The sequence below is a fragment of the Procambarus clarkii genome, chromosome 59 (genome assembly GCF_040958095.1).
Source record: "Procambarus clarkii isolate CNS0578487 chromosome 59, FALCON_Pclarkii_2.0, whole genome shotgun sequence".
Lineage (NCBI taxonomy): Eukaryota > Metazoa > Arthropoda > Malacostraca > Decapoda > Cambaridae > Procambarus > Procambarus clarkii.
The window spans coordinates 20,955,033-20,975,224 of record NC_091208.1 but is presented as its reverse complement, the minus strand read 5'-3'; the positions used below and the strand labels follow the sequence as shown (position 1 = coordinate 20,975,224).

The 20,192-nt window shown below is 43.5% G+C and overlaps 1 protein-coding gene across 4 annotated transcripts in view; it reads right to left on the bottom strand.

Annotated features, from left to right (window-relative positions):
- The window catches only part of LOC123768213 (suppressor of cytokine signaling 3), a 142,657-nt gene that overhangs the window by 20,743 nt on the left and 101,722 nt on the right, over window positions 1-20,192 (bottom strand). The window contains exon 1 of one of the 4 annotated variants that reach the window (XM_045758651.2): window positions 30-265. The exons of the other annotated variants lie outside the window; for them this stretch is intronic. The gene's annotated coding sequence lies outside the window, so the exon portion shown is untranslated. Of the gene's footprint in view, window positions 1-29; window positions 266-20,192 lie in introns of those variants that run through there. 4 annotated transcript variants of the gene reach the window in all.

Below are 20,192 nucleotides of genomic sequence, written 5' to 3'. Positions count from 1 at the left end.
AAATACAACTCTGGAATAATGTGGGCAACCTTTGACAAGCCGCCGCGGCTGCTTCTCACCAACGATGACACTTTAGATGATGATCCTGTGATGAAAAGTGTAAGTTTATTACATTAAAAATGTTTCATTTCTATTTGTATGAGCATGAAATTGCTACAGAGTTCTTAATACCTCCTTGATGGGGTTCTGGGAGTTCTTCTCCCCTTCTTGTTATCTATAACTTGATTATAATTCACTGTGTCGGGGGGACAGGAAGCCAGAGTGTATTCATGCACTTTAGGCTTTTATCCAGGTTCCCCCCCCCCAAGGGTCTAATTACTGACCCCGCCCAGGATGCCGCCCCACAACAAGCTGATTAACTCCTGAGTACCTACTTGCTGCTAGGTGAACAGACGCATTAAATGAAAGGAAATGTGGCTAACCATTTCTGCCCCGCTCGGGATTCGAACCCGATTGCCACGGGAACTGCCTGCATGCGAGATGAAGTAATAGTCAACAAGGGAACTACACCATTCATAGCCTGGAGCAGACTACGAATTCCGATGGAAGTGGTGTGGATGTGTTGAGCCGGCCATTTACACATGTTAAACCTCTCTCTCATACTTTGTTGCCTTGTGATCGATTATGACAAACCGACCGCCTCGCTAAGTAATATTAGTGCCTGCTACGGGTGTCGAGTTGAACAACCAGATGGTTTGCACTGACAGGTCGTTAGCCCAGTGTGATAGTGCCCAGTTAGTTGTGTGTCTGGTGTAGCAAGTATATTATTGGGAGAATCTACTCGCTACAGATCTGTAGCGAGTAGATTATCCCAATAATATATTCGCTCCACTGGTTTATAGTAATCCCACACGTACTGTTCAGTGTTCAATTATCACACGTGTCACTCAAGTGACAAAACCACTAGAGTAGGCCAAGCTTCATTCTGCCCTGAGAGTTCACTTTGAACAGATGTGCATCATGTTAATAATGGTCAAATTAGTGCCAATCACCTTGTAGAAACCCCTAAAAATGTTAAACTCGCTATGCTTGCATTCAACCTGACTGCCGATCGTTTACAGAATTGCGACTGCGTAATTAACTTGATTCTAAGTCGGAATAGTGACAAAGTAGAGAGATATACAACCACGTGACCACTGATCAGGAGTAATAGACTGAAGTCCAGTGCGATCGGATGTAATCTGTTCCATCCACTTATAAAGTGAAGGGTTGAAGTTATCAGTGATAAACAGTCTTGTTTGATTCCCGAAAGATCTGGAGTTTTGTAGAGTAAAACCCGTCCTCGAGTGCCGTGCTAGTCCACATTGTATGTCAAACAAGCCGCCGTGGACCCTTTCAGCCCCGCGCTCTGAGCTGCCGCGGGCATTGATTCCATTACAAGAACGCCCGGCCATCCGTCTCACTCCCATCACGCACGTTCCTTAGGACTGCCACCTGCTCCGCCGCACGAGTCCCCTTTGAAAGGACACCACAAGAACACAGTAAGATCCAGCATCTTGTCCGAGTGAATCTCTCATGTTCAACCACATGAGGCAGTGCTTGAGATTGACAATTAAGAGATCGCTATCTACCTATCCCAGATCTCACGATTGATTGATAAGGATTAAGCCACCCAAGAGGTGGTACGGGCATGAATAGCCCGTGAGTGGTGGCCCTTTTGAGCCATTACCAGTATCAAGAGATGATACTGGAGATCTGTGGAGGTGCGACTGCACCCTGCGTGACGGGAGATGTCTCCCGTGCCAGATCTCACCTGCAGGGGGTTCTTAAGAGTTTTTCCTACTCCTCAAGCCCGGCCTGGGGCCCACGAGCTCAAATACCTTGAGCCCGTGTCAGGGCAGCCTTTAGGTCATCGTCTAGCTGTATGGATATATATATATATAGTGGATGAATGTGTCAATTTGCCGTGTGTTGATCTTGGTGATAGTAGTTGTTTTAGATTCAGCTACTCTAAACAAAAAGTTTCAAGTAGCACGGGCTATGGCGAGCCCGTAGTGGACTTACCTGGCACAGGAGAGGGGTGGTAACTGACCGATCTTGGTGATTAGCCAACTGATCAAGTCTCTCCCCTTTTCCCGCCCAAACAGGTGAAGGGGTTGACCGACCAAGGTTACCCGCAAGTGTCAAGAAGATTACCTACACGGGAAAAACGTAGGAAATGTATATGTTTATCTCTTCAGAATGTTTGGTAATATGTTTATTGCTTGTGATGTGTGTCTATGTATGTATTAACACGATGTACTGAACGGGGTGAGAATAGCTTGAGCTACCTCATCCCTTTGTGTGTATTTTACCTCAATAAACTTATTTCAATTTCAGGAAAGCCGCTGGACACATCCTAGGTATAAACGGATTAATATACACCACACATTTATTGTCTCAAGTGGTGTGTGATTAATTACTGTACTATTGATTTCTGTGACCTTGTCTGTGTTTTATAGTGTCATTGATTGTGTTATTGTGCATGTCATGGTATTGTTGTATACTGCCCGAGTGTCCTGTATGGGACGCCAATCACTGCCCCTTGATACTGCAACTGTCGATACACAGTAATTGCCAGGGTGTTCACTAGTCTTCAATTAGTTAACAATTGGCCCGTGCAAGGGGGGTAGAAACCGAGTCTCCTCAGACTAGCGCCGAGGGAACTATTCCTGCTATGTATGGTTGCATAGTTTTGTTGCGATAAAGTCAATCGCCCTGTGTATTACTAAGTTTATTGAATAAACCTATTATCGGTACCAGTCTTTTTCCGTCAGCATTTACCTAGGTACTGTCCATAGAACTCCATACACAGAGTTGCAGACCAGACAAGCCTATGTATATAAACCTACTTTCCGCCTTTCATTGCTCATGTATGTTCAATAATTTATTAGCTTAGAGTTCACCGGTAATTGGCAAGTTATTCTAAATCACATGACGGGATATAGTTCTGATTAATTATGTTCAAATAAATCTTCAGTTAACTTCAGTTGGGACTAGCGCCCCTGGCGGTGTTGCCAGACATTGCGATATTTCACGAGTGTTCCCAAAGTCTACTTTCATTTCATTATGTCATTTATTAAATTTTAAAATATTCTTTTATTCTGACGTTCCGCTATGATAAAAACGAAGAAATCAAAACGGGAACCATATATATATAACATTCGAACCACCTTACAGAAATAAATTGAAACGTAAAAGACGTGGGATTTTTTTTTTTTTTTTTTTTTGCAGGGATATTCCTGCGCGGGCCCTAAGCCTCTGGCTGGCTCACTAAGTGTTGCTTGTTTCTGTTTTACTTGGGCGAAGTATGAGTATTTATGACTCTTATGGTCGCTTCAGTAAGATTTTGCCATATGTGTTTAACAACTTCTGCTCTGTTGAATCTAAGTTGAAATCTTAATGGGTTTGTAACTGTGCACTGTGTTAGATAATGTTCCAGTGGTCTGTCGGACATTTCTCCACAGTGTTGACATTTCCTCTCATCTTCCGGAACCTGTAAGCCTATTTCCCATGCACATGGGTATCCAAGCCTGATGCGATGTAAGTGCACCTCTGTTGCTCTACTGCTCCCTTTCATCAAACTAAATGCCCGCCAAATACACACCGAAACTACGACGTTGGTACAACGTTCGAACAAGTTTTAACACCTCCTAACCAGTTATAACAACCAATATAGCAAGTTGTAACAACGTTCTAATACGTCATAAACACGTTAAGTCAAGATGTAACAACTTTATTACAAGTTGTAGCAAGCGGAAAATAGAGGCAGTTTCGGTTTGTGTTTCCAGGGTTGTTCGTAGTTGGTTGAATTCTTGTACCAACCCGCAGATGACGTGGGGATAATCACGTTGGAAGACCTTTTAACGAACTCAAGTAGCTGTCACAACTGTCGGAGATGACAGGCTGGAAAACAAGAAACCTTCAAGAAAAAGATGCCACGCCAATTATTATATTTCTCAAGGGGGAAATATTGCTGCAAACTAACAGCCCCATTCTGGAAAATTTTTCCACCTGGAGAACGTGTATAGACACGTTCTCCAGGTCGGACTATACACTTGTATATAGACAATCGACTTTAGAATGGTCCAGGACGGACCGAAACGTCGTCGTCCCTTCACCTTCTAGTGTGTGGTCTGGTCAACATACTTCAGCCACGTTGTGACTCCTCATCTGCATACCTAAACTACTACAAACTACCAAGTACAATATAACTGTAGTCTAAAGCAGAAATATATCCCACAGCAGACTTACAGGGGCAGCAGATGAAGGCAGACTCGATCATGGAATGACCAATTGGACAGGAAGAGGCAAGCAAGGCGAATCGATAGGAACATAGCCCCCCCCCCCCTCCGACTGTTATTAAAGGGCAGGGGAAGGGAGGGGAGGGGGAGGAACAGGAGGAGGGGGGGGGCAGAGGGAGACTCATTTCCTAGAAATTTCCCCGCCATTCACCCCCCCTGTTAGTCTTCTCCCGTCTCCTGGGTATATGGGTGTGTGTGTGTGTGTGTGTGTGTGTGTGTGTGTGTGTGTGTGTGTGTGTGTGTGTGTGTGTGTGTGTGTGTGTGTGTGTGTGTGTGTGTGTGTCACCTAATAGTGTTTGCCGGGGTTGAACTCTGGCTCTTTGGGCCCGCCTCTCAACTGTCAATCAGCCGAGACATTATTATTATTATTATTATAATATAATAAATATATATATTATATATATATGGATGGCAGTGTCAGACCACGGAGGAAAATTGAAACAGGAATTTCCATGAGTACTTTCGTATATTAATACATCTTCAGAAGGAGTGATTTTACAGGTCAAGTATTGGACATAAATAGGCAGGAGAGAATGGTGGAGTGAGGTGAGGTACAATAACAAATGAATGTGAATTAGGTGGACACAAATATGAGCCGCACAAGAAATGCTGAAGGCCTATTGGCCTATACGATGCAGCTCCTATCCACACCCACCAACAGGTCCACACATGGATAATAATAGCATAAGATAGTAAATATTTACAATGAATTAGTGAGACAAATGTGTTCCAATGATCCTACTCAAATCGCCCTCTAATTGATCTATCAAAAATGGATCTAAGTTATATAAATCACTGCTAATGTTCAAATTACTTTCTTGTGTAATCTGTATCAAAGAAGATTCCATTATGTTTGTTATAAGTGCTTTTACAATTGGTTATTGAAGAAGCCATCTCCCAATCAATTTGGTGAGCATCTTCTGACAGATGAACAAACAAAGCATTAGACAATAGGTCATGTCTTACAGAGTATTTGTTGTGAAATTCTACATTTCAAATCTTTAGATGTTTGCCCAACATAGAACTTATTACAGTCTTTACAAGGTATTTTATAAATGACACAATTATCACTACGAGGGCTCTTCCTAACTAATAGCTTACCAACAGTATTTTTGTAGCTAAACAATACATGTATATCAAGTTTCATCGCCTTGACGATATTCTCAAACCCAGAGAAATATGGTAAATATAACATTCTTTGGGCGAATTCTTTCACTGCATATATTATAATATGTACGACGTGCTTTGCTACGGCAAACTTCCAAAAAACTCAGTGGGTAACAAAGCTTGAGACCAATCAATTCAATATTCTTAAACTCTTCGTCTAAGAATTCTGGACTCACAATTCTAAGAGCTCTTAGATACATTGAAGAAAAAATTGACTTTTTCACATTGTATCTATGCCCTGAAAAATAATGAACATATGATTAATTATTCGTAGGTTTTCTGTAGTCACTAAACTTTAGTGAAAAATTTTTCCCTATGAATAAGTACATCTAGGAATGGCAAACATTTATCAATTTCAGTCTCCATAGTAAATTTAATAGAGGTGACTTGATCCTTAAGTTTGGCTACAAATTCGTCTGTGTTTACATCTGAAGGCCATATACACAAAATATCATCAACATATCTAAAACATGGAATGATTCCAGGGGTTATTTTTTGAAACAAATTTCTTTTCGAAGAATTCCATGTACAGGTTTGAAAGCAATGGCGATAAAGGATTCCCCCATTGCCATTTCAAAAGTCTGTAAATAATACTCATTATTAAAAGGTAAATTTACATTCTTTAATTCACAACTTAACAAGATTGACAATAATATCAGCAGAAAGAGATAAAACATGATTCATAAAAGATATCATCAACTTTTGTAAACAAGGATTAAACATTAAAACTGATTAACTTTACATCAGGAGTGACACGAACACTATTCAATTTGTTAACTAATTTATCTTATCATTTGACCAATTCTCTTGAATTAGTTAACAAATTGAATAGTGTTCCTGTCACTTCTGATGTAAAGGTAATCAGTTTTGACGTTTATTCTTTGTTCACAAAGGTATCTGTTGTTGATATTCTTTCTTATCTTGCTCGTGAACTTGTTAATCATGTTTTACCTCTTTCTGCTGATAGTATTGTCAATCTTGTTAAGTATAAGTTAAGTATAGTCTTGTTAAGTGTGTATATTTTATATAGTGTGTGTGTGTGTGTGTATATATATATATATATATATATATATATATATATATATATATATATATATATATATATATATTGTGACAATCTCCTTCAAGAGATTGAGCCTGCTCTTCCCTCCACAAACACGTCGTTGAAATTATATAAAACGACTATGGAAGACATGTCCAACAACAACAACAACACCAGCAAGGCTTGCCAGGGTGAGCAAAACATATGCAGCCAGCCACCTGTTCGGACTCAAACCACCAAACTACATGTTGATCGCTACCGGCTCCGCTGATTGGTCGCCGGTCTGGCTGCACCTGCACTCGCCCCCCCATACTACTTGATGTCTGGGGTCGCCCCACCCTCTTACCTCAGAATATTTTGTGCTCTCGTTGTTACCACTCCTCCCGGCTAGACGCTAGCGTGTACTGAGGGAAGTGGTAGCTTAAGCCAATATTCCAGCACCTCCCATTTACTTGTATATTGCACTTCTTGTTATTTTGCCTTAACGTAACTTTTCATTGTGTCATCTAATTATTCTTATTATTTTGATTGATTTTATTATAAGAATTTGTTTGTGCATTTTATTCATGTTTTGATTTAATTAACGTAATTAAAATTTCATTGTTAAAGTTTACTTGTGTTTTGTGTGTCTTCTCCTTACCTTACCACAGACGAAGTTCCAGTTTTTTCTATTTTTTTTTTATAACTATGTGACGAGGCCATACCCCTAGCCTTAAACAGCCGAACACCAACGCGTTACCGTCACAATATATATATATATATAAATAAAATAAATAAATAAAATAAATAAAACTGAAAACTCACACCCCAGAAGTGACTCGAACCCATACTGCCAGGAGCAACGCAACTGGTATGTACAGGACGCCTTAATCCACTTGACCATCACGACTGGACAAAAACTGATGGTAGCCGAGGCTATTTAGCCCATCAGTCCGCCGGCACTCTGATGGTAATCTTGGGGATAGCATTTTATCAAATCACCTCATTCTCAAAATGGTGATTTTATATTTAAAATATCACTATACTCAAAATGCTATGCCCAAGATTACCATCAGAGTGCCGGCGGGCTGATGGGCTAAATAGCCTCGGCTACCATCAGTTTTTGTCCGGTCGTGATGGTCAAGTGGATTAAGGCGTCCTGTACATACCAGTTGCGTTGCTCCTGGCAGTATGGGTTCGAGTCACTTCTGGGGTGAGAGTTTTCAGTTGCATATAGTCCTGGGGACCATTCAGGCTTGTTCGCATATATTTTATATATTATTTATATATATATATATTTATTTATTTCCACAAACCCCCCCTCAACCCCCCCAAGAGAGCAGCCCGTAGCAGCTGTCTAACTCCCAGGTATCCATTTACTGCTAGGTGAATAGGGTGGAAAGAAACTCTTCCCATTTGTTTCCGCCTCTGCCGGGGATCGAACCCGGAACCTTAGGACTACGACCTCCGACCGTTGTCCACTCAGCCGCGAGCACCCCTCCCCCCCCAAAAAAAAAGCGAGAGAAAATGTGTACACACTTATCTAGTGTGAAGAAGCAAAAACTGTACAACACACTTAAGTACACACTCAGTGTGTGAGCTAGTTATACAACCTGGTTAACCAGATCATCTACCAAGAGGCTACGTTAGAGACCGGGCCGCGGGGACATTGAACCTTACAACCACATGCAGGATACCTCTCCACTACCACTCCTCCCCCCCCCTCCCCCTACACCACACATCGAGGCGTCGAACCCAAACCTTGTCTACGTTAGTCCATTTCATCCGTTCCTGCGAGATTAAGACGCAAACCACAACTCCTCCAGACGTCACTAGATAATGATCCACCAACATCTACACTATCTGATATCTTAGAGGGAGTCTAAGTCGAGGGTTAAGAGAGTAGTTCCCACCCAGCAACTTCAAGCAAATATGTTGACCAGACCACACACTAGAAGGTGAAGGGACGACGACGTTTCGGGCCGTCCTGGACCATTCTCAAGTCGATTGTGTCTTGACAATCAACTTGAGAATGATCCAGGACGGATCGAAACGTGGTCGTCCCTTCACCTTCTAGCGTGTGGTCTGGTCAACATACTTCAGCCACGTTATTGTGACTCCTCGCCTTCAAGCAAATAATTGGTGTCCTCCGTGATTTGTCTTCAAGTCTGCCGCATTGGATTCGAAAGCAAACACGTAGGAATCCTCAACGAATCAAAGCAGCAATTATCTGCCACCCAACATAACCATTATAAATGCAACAGAAATTGTTAAATGTGTCCGATATATGAAGTCCCGTTCGCTGATATTCACACTGAGTCTTTCTGCCCGCGTGTGACACCAGATTTAAGCCCTCACTGGTCAAGTTCAAGTATTGAAATTGAAATAAGTTTATGGAGGTAAAATACACACAAAGGGATGAGGTAGCTCAAGCTATTCTCACCCCGTTCAGTACATCGTGTTAATACATACATAGACACACATCACAAACAATAAACATATTACCAAACATTCTGAGAGATAAACATCTACATATCCTAACAAAGTTCAAGTATGTTTATTGAGATAAGAAAGAACTAGATAGAGTAGCTTAGGCTATTTCTACCCCCCCCCCTCCCTTCTTACCGGTCATTGTCTCGAAGACTTTCTTCTCGCCCTCCCCTAGAGTGTCCACTCAGCTACGTGGACCCACCAACACCTGAAACACACACCTGCCTGGCTGGCTGGCTGGCTAATTTATGGCCCAGACAGACTGATAATGGGTATGGCGTTTTATAGTCAGTTACTCTGAACAAAAAGATAGAGGTAGCACGGGCTATGGCGAGCCCTAAGTGGACTTGCGTGTCACAGAGCGGGGAGGTGGATAATGGGTATTATGATTCCGTCTTATTGTACGTCTGAGTGGTTGTTAGTGTGAGGTGGTTGGTGGTATAGGTACCACAAGAGGGTTATCTTGAGATGATTTCGGGGCTTAGGGTCCTCGCGGCCCGGTCCTCGACCAGGCCTCCTTTTTTTATTTACACCCCCCCCCCCCCCCCGCAGGAAGCAGCCCGTAGCAGCTGTCTAACTCCCAGGTATCTATTTACTGCTAGGTGAACAGGGGCATTAGGGTGAAAAACTGCGCATTTGTTTCCGCCTCCGCCGGGAATCGAACTAGGAACCTCAGGACTACGAATCCCGAGCGCTATCCACTCAGCTGTCAGGCCCCTTTGGACTAGAACAAGGAAAATATACACCACAAGGTGTCCCCCATTTAGCTGTACATATATACACAATTTCATTAAAAACTGAACATATTTCAGACCGTTAGTATTTTTGCTGGTCGGTTCATAGTCCTCGAGGATAACAGGCCGCAAGTCCAACACCAAACCAGGCCCCGCTCCTGTGCCAGGTAAGCTCCGGGCTCACCATAGCCCGTGCTACTTGCCCCGCTCCTGTGCCAGGTAAGCTCCGGGCTCACCATAGCCCGTGCTACTTGCCCCGCTCCTGTGCCAGGTAAGCTACGGGCTCACCATAGCCCGTGCTACTTGCCCCGCTCCTGTGCCAGGTAAGCTCCGGGCTCACCATAGCCCGTGCTACTTGGAACTTGTTCAGCGTAAGAACATAAGAACAAAGGTAACTGCAGAAGGCCTATTGGCCCATACGAGGCAGCTCCTATCTATAACCACTCAATCCCACTCATATACATGTCCAACCCACGCTTGAAACAATCGAGTAGCTGAATCTATAAACAACAACAAACAACCAAACCAGATCACAAGGTCATATTAACACTGGAAGTTCTCCAATATCTGTTATAATCGCCTGAGAAACAAGTCTTAACCAAACTCTCAAATACATCTGTGACTCATACGTCAGGCTGCGAGCAGCCGCGTCCAACAGCCTGGTTGATCAGTCCGGCAACCAGGAGGCCTGGTCGACGACCGGGCCGCGGGGACGCTAAGCCCCGGAAGCACCTCAAGGTAACCTCAAGGTATCGCGTCCAGGAAAAAATATAAATACATACATTAGTGTTAAGAGTGCTGTAAGACTGCTCTCTCGCTACGCTGCTCAACCTGTCCTAATAATAGGTCGTATTTTGACGTATACTCTGCCTAAGCCAAAAATCGTATTAGAAAATAGAAGCGGCTCGCGACATTGACATACTGTCCCGTTTTCTGTTTTGGATCCTCTGGTAGGTTAGGATAAGGGCAATTTAGTACGACGGTTTCTTGACTTTGGGAAAAACCTTAGAAGGACGGGCTGGATTATCGCACCTATAACGCTATAGCACTATACTAAACGCTATACTAACGCCATCTTTCATGGCGTCGTCAGTATAGCGTTTACACGTCAGTGTCTAATATAGGTAATTTGCCCAATGTCTTGGAAGTAGTCTCAGAACGTCAACAACTTGCAGTAGAACTTTTGTTTCAACTCCTTTTGACCATGTCGTAGCTCAGTCGATTAAGGCAGCGTCTGGATGCTCTCGGACGCAGATTCGAATCCTCGTCACGGCCCTTGTGGATTTGCTCATTTGATGAATCACGCTATTGTGATTTCTGTGTGTAATGTGTTTGATATTTTCTAGACAAACAACGACTGTATTTAGAGAATGAAGATGAATAATAATTTCGCTTAGCACTATATTCAGGTCACAGATCAGCCCGTCCTCCTAAGGTTTCCCAACGTCAAGAAAATGGTCAATTTAGTGTCATCTCCTAACCCACCAGAGGACCCAAAACAGAAAACGGGACAGTAAGTGTCTTTTTGGTAGCCACTTCCATTTCCTAGTACGACAATTTTTGGACGTTGGGTAACGCATACGAGCGAAAAGCGACGTCGGGAGACATCTCCCGTCACGCAGGGTGCAGTCGCGCCTCCACAGATTCCCAGTATCAGCTCTTGATACTGGTAATGGCTCAAAAGGGCCACCACTTACGGGCTATTCATGCCCGTGCTCTATTACTTGGGCTCTATTACTACATACTGGTACGATCGACCAGTTACAAAAAGCAGCATCATTTCAGGAGGATGAGTTGAAAGACGAACTCTGTAATTATAATGATTACTGTCTTACCAGAGGCCAGCAGGTCGTTGGTGTGTGTGTGTGTTGACGCTACACTCTCGCTGCTCATGTCCCACGGTGGGAACAAGTCTCTTGTTCTGATTGATTGATGAAGATTAAGCCACCCAAAAGGTGGCACAGGCATGAATAACCCGTAAATGGAGGCTATTCATGCCCGTGCCTCAATAGCCCTCCATTTAAATGAAAAGGCCCTTTTGTACCATTACCAGTATCAAAAGATGATACTGGAGATCTGTGGAGGTGCGGCTGCACCCTGCGTGACGGGAGATGTCTCCCGTGTCTCTTGTTCTCGTGGCCAGGACTGGTTATAATCGCTCCAGATATCTGGCATTGTTTGGGTATACCTGGATATACCTTAGGTATATTTGGGTATACATCTTTAGGTACGGGGGTGGGGTAGTGGGGTAGGCGAGTTCCCTTCCCCCTCTTTCAATACACTGGCCACCGGCCTCCCTCAACAATTTAGATTTCACTCGTTAGCCCGTGCCATGTCTCAAGTTCAAGTATGTTTATTGAGATATAGAAACACATCTCAAAGGGATAGAATAGCTTAGGCTATTCTCCCCCCCCCCCCCCCCCTCCGCCTCCATGTCACAATACTGCGGTTATCTGCACGTGGTCTGAAGAGAACGTTGTGTTGTACAAAACTTTCACAATAGAGCGTAACCTTGTGTATTTGTCACCAGCTGGATAGTGGCAGTCTCTCGGCCGCCACACGTTTCCGCTTCCGCCGATTTTATTTCCAATGCGATGACTTATATTTCAACAACTGTCAGGAAATGTTTATATATATATTTGTCGCACAAGGTCGGTAAGAGATTATAGGACTTTTGTTTATAGAAAACGTCACTGGTTTAATCTCTTATGCCTCCGCCATTCTCACCTTTGAGCCAATTTGCCAATGGCGCTTCCATGTGTACGCTCGCATGACCCTGTGTTTGCGAGGCAATGGCAGCCTGGCTGAAGATGAAGATTAAGCCACCCAAAAGGTGGCACGGGCATGAATAGCCCGTAAGTGGTGGCCCTTTTGAGCCATTACCAGTATCAAGAGATGATACTGGAGATCTGTGGAGGTGCGACTGCACCCTGTGTGACGGGAGATGTCTCCCGTGGCAGCCTGGCTTCTTGTTGTTGTTTTAGATTCAGCTACTCAAAACAAAAGTTCCAAGTAGCACGGGCTATGGTGAGCCCCTAGTGGACTTACCTGGCACAGGAGCGGTGCTATGTATGTGTATGGCAGCCTGGCGTCCATCTACATCCTTCATATACAACCAACTGACCGAGCTACACAGCCCCGCTCCTGTGCCAGGTAAGTTACGGGCTCACCATAGCCCGTGCTACTTGCCCCGCTCCTGTGCCAGGTAAGTTACGGGCTCACCATAGCCCGTGCTACTTGCCCCGCTCCTGTGCCAGGTAAGTTACGGGCTCACCATAGCCCGTGCTACTTGCCCCGCTCCTGTGCCAGGTAAGTTACGGGCTCACCATAGCCCGTGCTACTTGCCCCGCTCCTGTGCCAGGTAAGTTACGGGCTCACCATAGCCCGTGCTACTTGGAACTTGTTCCGAGTGACAATCTATAAACAACAATCGGCTGACCGATAACAATTGTATCGTCTGCAAAGGATGGCACGAGGCTTGGCTTGTATTTGTGCCTATCTGATATGTGAATGAGAAAAAGTGGTGTGCGCACCGAGTTAAACAGTTCTTCACTATGTTTGTACTTAAATGTGTTCGAGACAAATACTCAAGCCTATCATTGGATGTTTACATGTCCTGTTTATTATTCCCCCCCCTTATTATTCCCCCCCCCCCTCCAGTCAATCCTTTTATTGTTAAAATGGATACATAAGCAAACCTTCATATATTTCAACATTAATGTGGGCCTGCTCTTACTACACGTCACACAATTCAACATATTTTGCTTCATGATATGTGGCGAGAGGAGTGTGTCAATGCTGCAATGCACGCTTATCAGAGGCGAAAATGCTATATCAAAAGGACGCCACTAATACTAGTACTCAGCACCGCTCCTGTGCCAGGTAAGTCCACTACGGGCTCACCATAGCCCGTGCTACTTGGAACTTGTTCCGAGTAGCTGAATCTATAACAACAACAACATAATACTAGCAGGAGAGAAGAGGAATAATGCCAGAGCTAACAGGGTAGAAGGGAAGGGAACTATCAAGGGGGAAAGCGTCAAACCATTACGACTATATAGCACTTGGAAAATGTCAAGATAAGCATTTAGGATGGGACGGGGAGGGGGGTGGGGGGGAAGAGAGGAATGGTGCCCAACCACTTGGACGGTCGGGGGATTGAACGCCGACTCGCATGAAGGGAGACCAGCACTCTATCGTCCACAACTCTATAAGTGGTTGGGCTGGCAGAAGAGACGCCCACAAGCCGTGTTAAGTAGCCTCAAGACACTCATCCAAGTTGCAACCTTCCCCAAAACATCCATGTGTACTTTTTTTTACCTTCAAGGTAATTAAAAGCTTCAGAATAAGCTTTATCTCGCTATAAAATGATAAAACGATAAGAGTCTTGTCTCTTGTTTTTATAATGTATTAATGAATGTCGCTAGGATTAAAACTATTACTTTAACTATTTTTGTGTATTAAACATTTCGTAAAGGGACTTGCTTCTTATATTATACAATAATTAACTGCAATGATTACGTGTGGTACTATTAGAACTTTTGTAAATGCGATCAATTATACATTTACAATCATTCACGAATAAAATATTTGAATAGCAGTAGTGTGAATGGTTGTGCCTAGGATAGGTTGTGGGTTTTACTTTCTCGACAATTTGTATTTGAATAAGTGAGCCAAGCCTTTAGGAAGATGCGATTTAAACAGGAAGGGATACAGTGTGATCTTTATTTTATACAATAAGTAGGAGAAGAAAATATCAAAGTGTTCAGTGAGGATCCACAAGGTCTTTTCTGAGTACTCATTATTTTCTTCTCCGAGGCTATGGGTCCCCACACTTGCACCAGAGGTGGTACCCATGGATTTAAAATAATAATAATAATAATAATAATTATTAATTATTATTATTATTATTATTAAAAATAAATATTATTATGAAGTAAGCTAAACTTCAAGTCGGAAGGAGCGATATGCTGTTAATATAATATTTCTATACAATGTGCACTGATTAGCTTTGCTCATTCGTGTTCATTCTGTCACTCTGATTACAAGTGATTTCCTTCAGGACTAAATGAAACTGGATTGAATTTTCCTAAATAATTATGTTGACAAGTGATTTCGTAACGTTGATTTGATATTCCTCTTGTACTATCAACAGTGATTGACATACAAAATGTTTAGACAATTATTCTCGTATTTAATATTTATATATGCTAATGTTAGAGATTAAATTCTCCGAATGTAACTGTGACACTAGGCTAGCGAGGCGGACCAGTTATTACAACGCAATTTAAGTGTCCATTTATATGTGCAGTTTAATTATACCTGTTACGCCAGCCTGGTTTAAGACCAGGTTACAACGTGACTCAAACATGTATATTATGAGCGAAGAGTTAGCAAACTGATTATTATATTACATTTGCTAGGTAGAGTTAGTATATGCATTCCTTACCCATCCTCTGACTTATCGTCCTACTTAATATTTGAATACAATTTCGCACGAGCCTAGCAATTAGTTTATTTTATGCATAGTTCAATAAGTTTTTAATTAAGTAAAGAGGCGCTAAGAACCACCACCACTAACATGCCCGTCTCTGGAAGCATGGACAAGATTTTCAGTAAGTTGGGACACTTTTTATTAAGTACTTCAGAGTATGATACAAAGTATTGTGGTACTCTCTTATTTATTACACCTACCACATTCTCTTATCTTGACGTCTAGCTGAAGTAGTGGACGAGTGCAGCTTCAAGATAATGTATGGTAGAGACTGATAAGTTTGTTAGTGATAGGCTTTTGTACATCGCTCGAAGGTAAAGTAGGTCAATTCGCCGTCAATTCGTCAATAAAGTAGGTATCAGCCGAGTTGTGTTTACGAATATTTGAATACGAATATTTGAATTCAGCTCTGGCTCTTTGGTCCCGCCTCTCAACTGTCAATCAACTGGTATACAGTTTCCTGAGCCTACTGAGCTCTATCATATCTACATTTGAAACTGTGTAATGGAGTCTGCCTCCACCACATCACTTCCTTATGCATTTTATCTGTTAACTACTCTGACACTGAAGTTTTTCCCAAACGTGGGTGGCTCAGAGCTATATAGTAGTGAGAGGGTCCATTAGTGCACGGGAGACATCTCCCGTCACGCAGGGTGCAGTCGCACCTCCACAGATCTCCAGTATCAGCTCTTGATACTGGTAATGGCTCAAAAGGGCCACCAATTACGGGCTATTCATGCCCGTGCCACCCTTTAGATGGCTTAATCTTCATCAATCATCATCATTAGTGCATGTATAAACGGCTATCAGGTGGGAGACAAAGAACTAGACCTCACTTCCTGGTAGTCACTGGTAAGTAAGGATGCAAGCCAGTTATGCTGTCGTACTTGGTGTCAAGTCCAAGGTCTAGTAACATAACCAGTTCCTGACTAAGTGCTATACACAATTGTGCTTTGCGGTGTGAGAATTGTGGAATTCACACTGCCTTATGTATGTAAAGGGTTGTGCACGAAAGGAGTGGATTCGTCGCCTTGTACATTTTGGGGCATAGATCCTAAATTGCTTTTGCATGCAGACGGAACGATAGTGTTTACCATCATCACATACAACACAATGTGAGTAGTTTAACGAGACCACGGTAGTACGGTGTCAGTCGTACGTTGTCTCTGGAGCTTGCAGAATAGGCAGGACATTAGCAAATTAATACAAGTATTCAGCTGTGAGGAATACTTGTATTCAGTTCAATGAGGAGGGAAGAGGTAATTTTGGTGCTGTAGAGAGGCTTGCCTGGAGCATACCTGGAGAGGGTTCTGGGAGTTTTTCTACTCCGAGTCCGGCCTGAGGCCAGGCTCGACTTGATGGTTATTTTGCACATCCTGCCATGCCTACCCGTTTCATGTGATATTTCCGTGTGTAAAATCGGAACCAGTTCCTCTAATATTTTCCACGGGTAAATTATTATGCATCTCTCTCTTGCCTGTGCTCAAGAGAATACAGATTTATAACTTGTAATCGCTCCCAATAATTTAGATGTTTTACAGAGAAGATTCTAGCAGTAAAGAATCTATGCGTGCTCTCCGGGTGAGTAATTTGTGATAATTAGCGGCGGTCATAAACGTTTTCATACCTGTTCAAGTTTCAAAGACCAAAACTACATAAAGTATGCCTTAAAAAGTACATAAGGTATAAAATAATTTAATTCCTTAAGTTGAGGGACAGACAGCCGGTATATATATAAATGTTAGACACCATTACAATATATTATAATAATATATATTTGAGAAAATTCCTGTTTTGAATGAACAGCATGTTAAAATTTATGAATGCGTCTGTGGGGTCGACCGCTGGATGTAATGGACTTCGAGTCGAGGACGGGTTGTGCAACGAACGACCAGGAGCGAAATTTACACAAGTCCCCCAATAAAATATTTAGGCTATATCCAAATAAAATATTTACCCAAGTCAGCCAATATAACATGATTTATATTTAACGAGAAAACTCGCTTAAACTACATCCGGCTTTTATTTTATTTCTAGTGTATTTTATCGCGTTCCTGTATTTAGACGAATATAAACATGAAAGCAAGTGATACTTTCAGAGCGTGTATTATATTCTCAAGACTCTGCACTCGCTTCTTGCAGGGTCGGCGTTCGATTCCCCGATGATCCAAAGGAAGGGAACTATCAGGAGAAGTGCAAAGTCATTACAACTATCTAGCACTAGGAATGGGCCGGGATATGGATTTGGGATGGGAAAGGGGGGGGGGGGAATAGTGCCCAACCACTTGGACGGTCGGGGACTGAACGCAGACCTGTAGGAAACGAGACCGTCTCTCTACCGTCCAGCCCAAGTGGTTGGGCCACTATCATACTAACAGTGCTATCTCATTCATATTTATTGAGCACTTTATCTTGATAATTAGTAAATGCCACTGTTCACTGATAATGCCTCGCCTCTCACACTGATAATGCCTCACCTCGCACACACTGATAACGCCTCGCCTCACACACTGATAACGCCTCGCCTCACACACTGATAACGCCTCGCCTCACACACTGATAACGCCTCGCCTCACACACTGATAACGCCTCGCCTCACACACTGATAACGCCTCGCCTCACACACTGATAACGCCTCGCCTCACACACTGATAACGCCTCGCCTCACACACTGATAACGCCTCGCCTCACACACTGATAACGCCTCGCCTCACACACTGATAACGCCTCGCCTCACACACTGATAACGCCTCGCCTCACACACTGATAACGCCTCGCCTCGCACACTGATAATGCCTCGCCTCACTTCACTGATAATGCCTCGCCTCACTTCACTGATAATGCCTCGCCTCACTTCACTGATAATGCCTCGCCTCACTTCACTGATAATGCCTCGCCTCACACACTGATAATGCCTCGCCTCACTTCACTGATAATGCCTCGCCTCACTTCACTGATAATGCCTCGCCTCACTTCACTGATAATGCCTCGCCTCACTTCACTGATAATGCCTCGCCTCACACACTGATAACGCCTCGCCTCGCATACTGATAATGCCTCGCCTCACACACTGATAATGCCTCGCCTCACTTCACTGATAATGCCTCGCCTCACACTGATAATGCCTCGCCTCACACTGATAATGCCTCGCCTCACACACTGATAATGCCTCGCCTCACACACTGATAATGCCTCGCCTCACACACTGATAATGCCTCACCTCACACTAATAATGCCTCGCCTCACACTAATAATGCCTCGCCTCACACTAATAATGCCTCACCTCACACACTGATAATGCCTCGCCTCACACACTGATAATGCCTCGCCTCACACACTGATAATGCCTCGCCTCACACACTGATAATGCCTCACCTCACACTAATAATGCCTCGCCTCACACTAATAATGCCTCGCCACACACTGATAATGCCTCGCCTCACACACTGATAATGCCTCGCCTCACACACTAATGCCTCACCTCACACTAATAATGCCTCGCCTCACACTAATAATGCCTCACCTCACACACTGATAATGCCTCGCCTCACACACTGATAATGCCTCGCCTCACACACTGATAATGCCTCGCCTCACACACTGATAATGCCTCGCCTCACACACTGATAATGCCTCACCTCACACTAACAATGCTGCCAGCAACAGGTCGAGCAGAATAACAAGTACTTTTTCCAGCCAATAAATCAGTGACACTGAACAAATCCACAAGGGCCGTGACGAGGATTCGAACCTGCGTCCGAGAGTATCCCAGAGCATCTGCGACACTGTGTGCTCACCGCCGCCGTCATCAAGGACTGTGTTTAACAAGAAAAACTCTTGAGATAAATTAGGAGGAGGGGGGGGGGGGGCCTTGACCAGCAGCAGCGGCACCTCCCCCCCCCCCCCCACACACACACAATACAATAGCTGACCTCCTAAGGTTACCTTACCTTGATGTAGGCAAGAGATGTAGGTAACCCTTGATGTAGGAGGCCTGGTCGACGACCGGGCCGCGGGGACGCTAAGCCCCGGAAGCACCTCAAGGTAGGTGGTAACAGACCTAGTGATCAATCTCTTAGGTTCCAGTATGCTATGACTGCTGGTATTATCCAGCGATTAACTATTCTACGCTTTGAAATCCCTTCTTTAATAGCCAAAAAAAATAGTAACCATTATTTGTACCATAATTTTAAATTTTCTCAATAAAATATCTGGCCAGATTAAAATTGTTTTCATACTATTAGTGGACGCCTTCCCTAGTAACCAAAAGAAATGTACAAGTATAGTATTACACACATTAAATGTGCAAACAAGCCTGAATGGTCCCCAGGACTATATACAACTGAAAACTCACACCCCAGAAGTGACTCGAACCCATACTCCCACAACTGGTATGTACAGGGACGCCTTAATCCGCTTGACCATCACGACCGGACATAAGGAAGTGATAGCCGAGGCTATATGAACCACTTCCCCGCATTAACCACTTCCTTCCACACATTAAATGTGTGGATGTCAAATCAAAGTATAGGTATGATAGAGCCCAGTAGGCTCAGGAACCTGTACACCAGTTGACTGACAGTTGAGAGGCGGGACCAAAGAGCCAGAGCTCAACCCCCACAAACACAAATAGGCGAAATCACATTAAATGTGTATCACGAGCCATATGGAGGTCACAAAGTTATTAAGAGCACTAACTTGACGCTTCTTCTCAAGTTAGAGGTCTCGCTAAGTTTTCAGAACATACAAGATAAGTCAATAATACTGTGTGGAGTTACTCCTACCTTTACAGTACCACCTGGGTACTCATGGGACCCTCTTACGTTAGTCCTGGTAACATGCGTAGATGGTCCACAACAATGGCGCTGTGTAGTCATCTTCAGGCAGCGCGAAAAAGTAACCTTGGATTCCAGTACTAACCTGAGTAGGTGTACTCGTTCCAGTGCCAACGGGAATAAATATATATGTAGTTATGTCTCACTGATGGTAGTTACCGCTTAAGC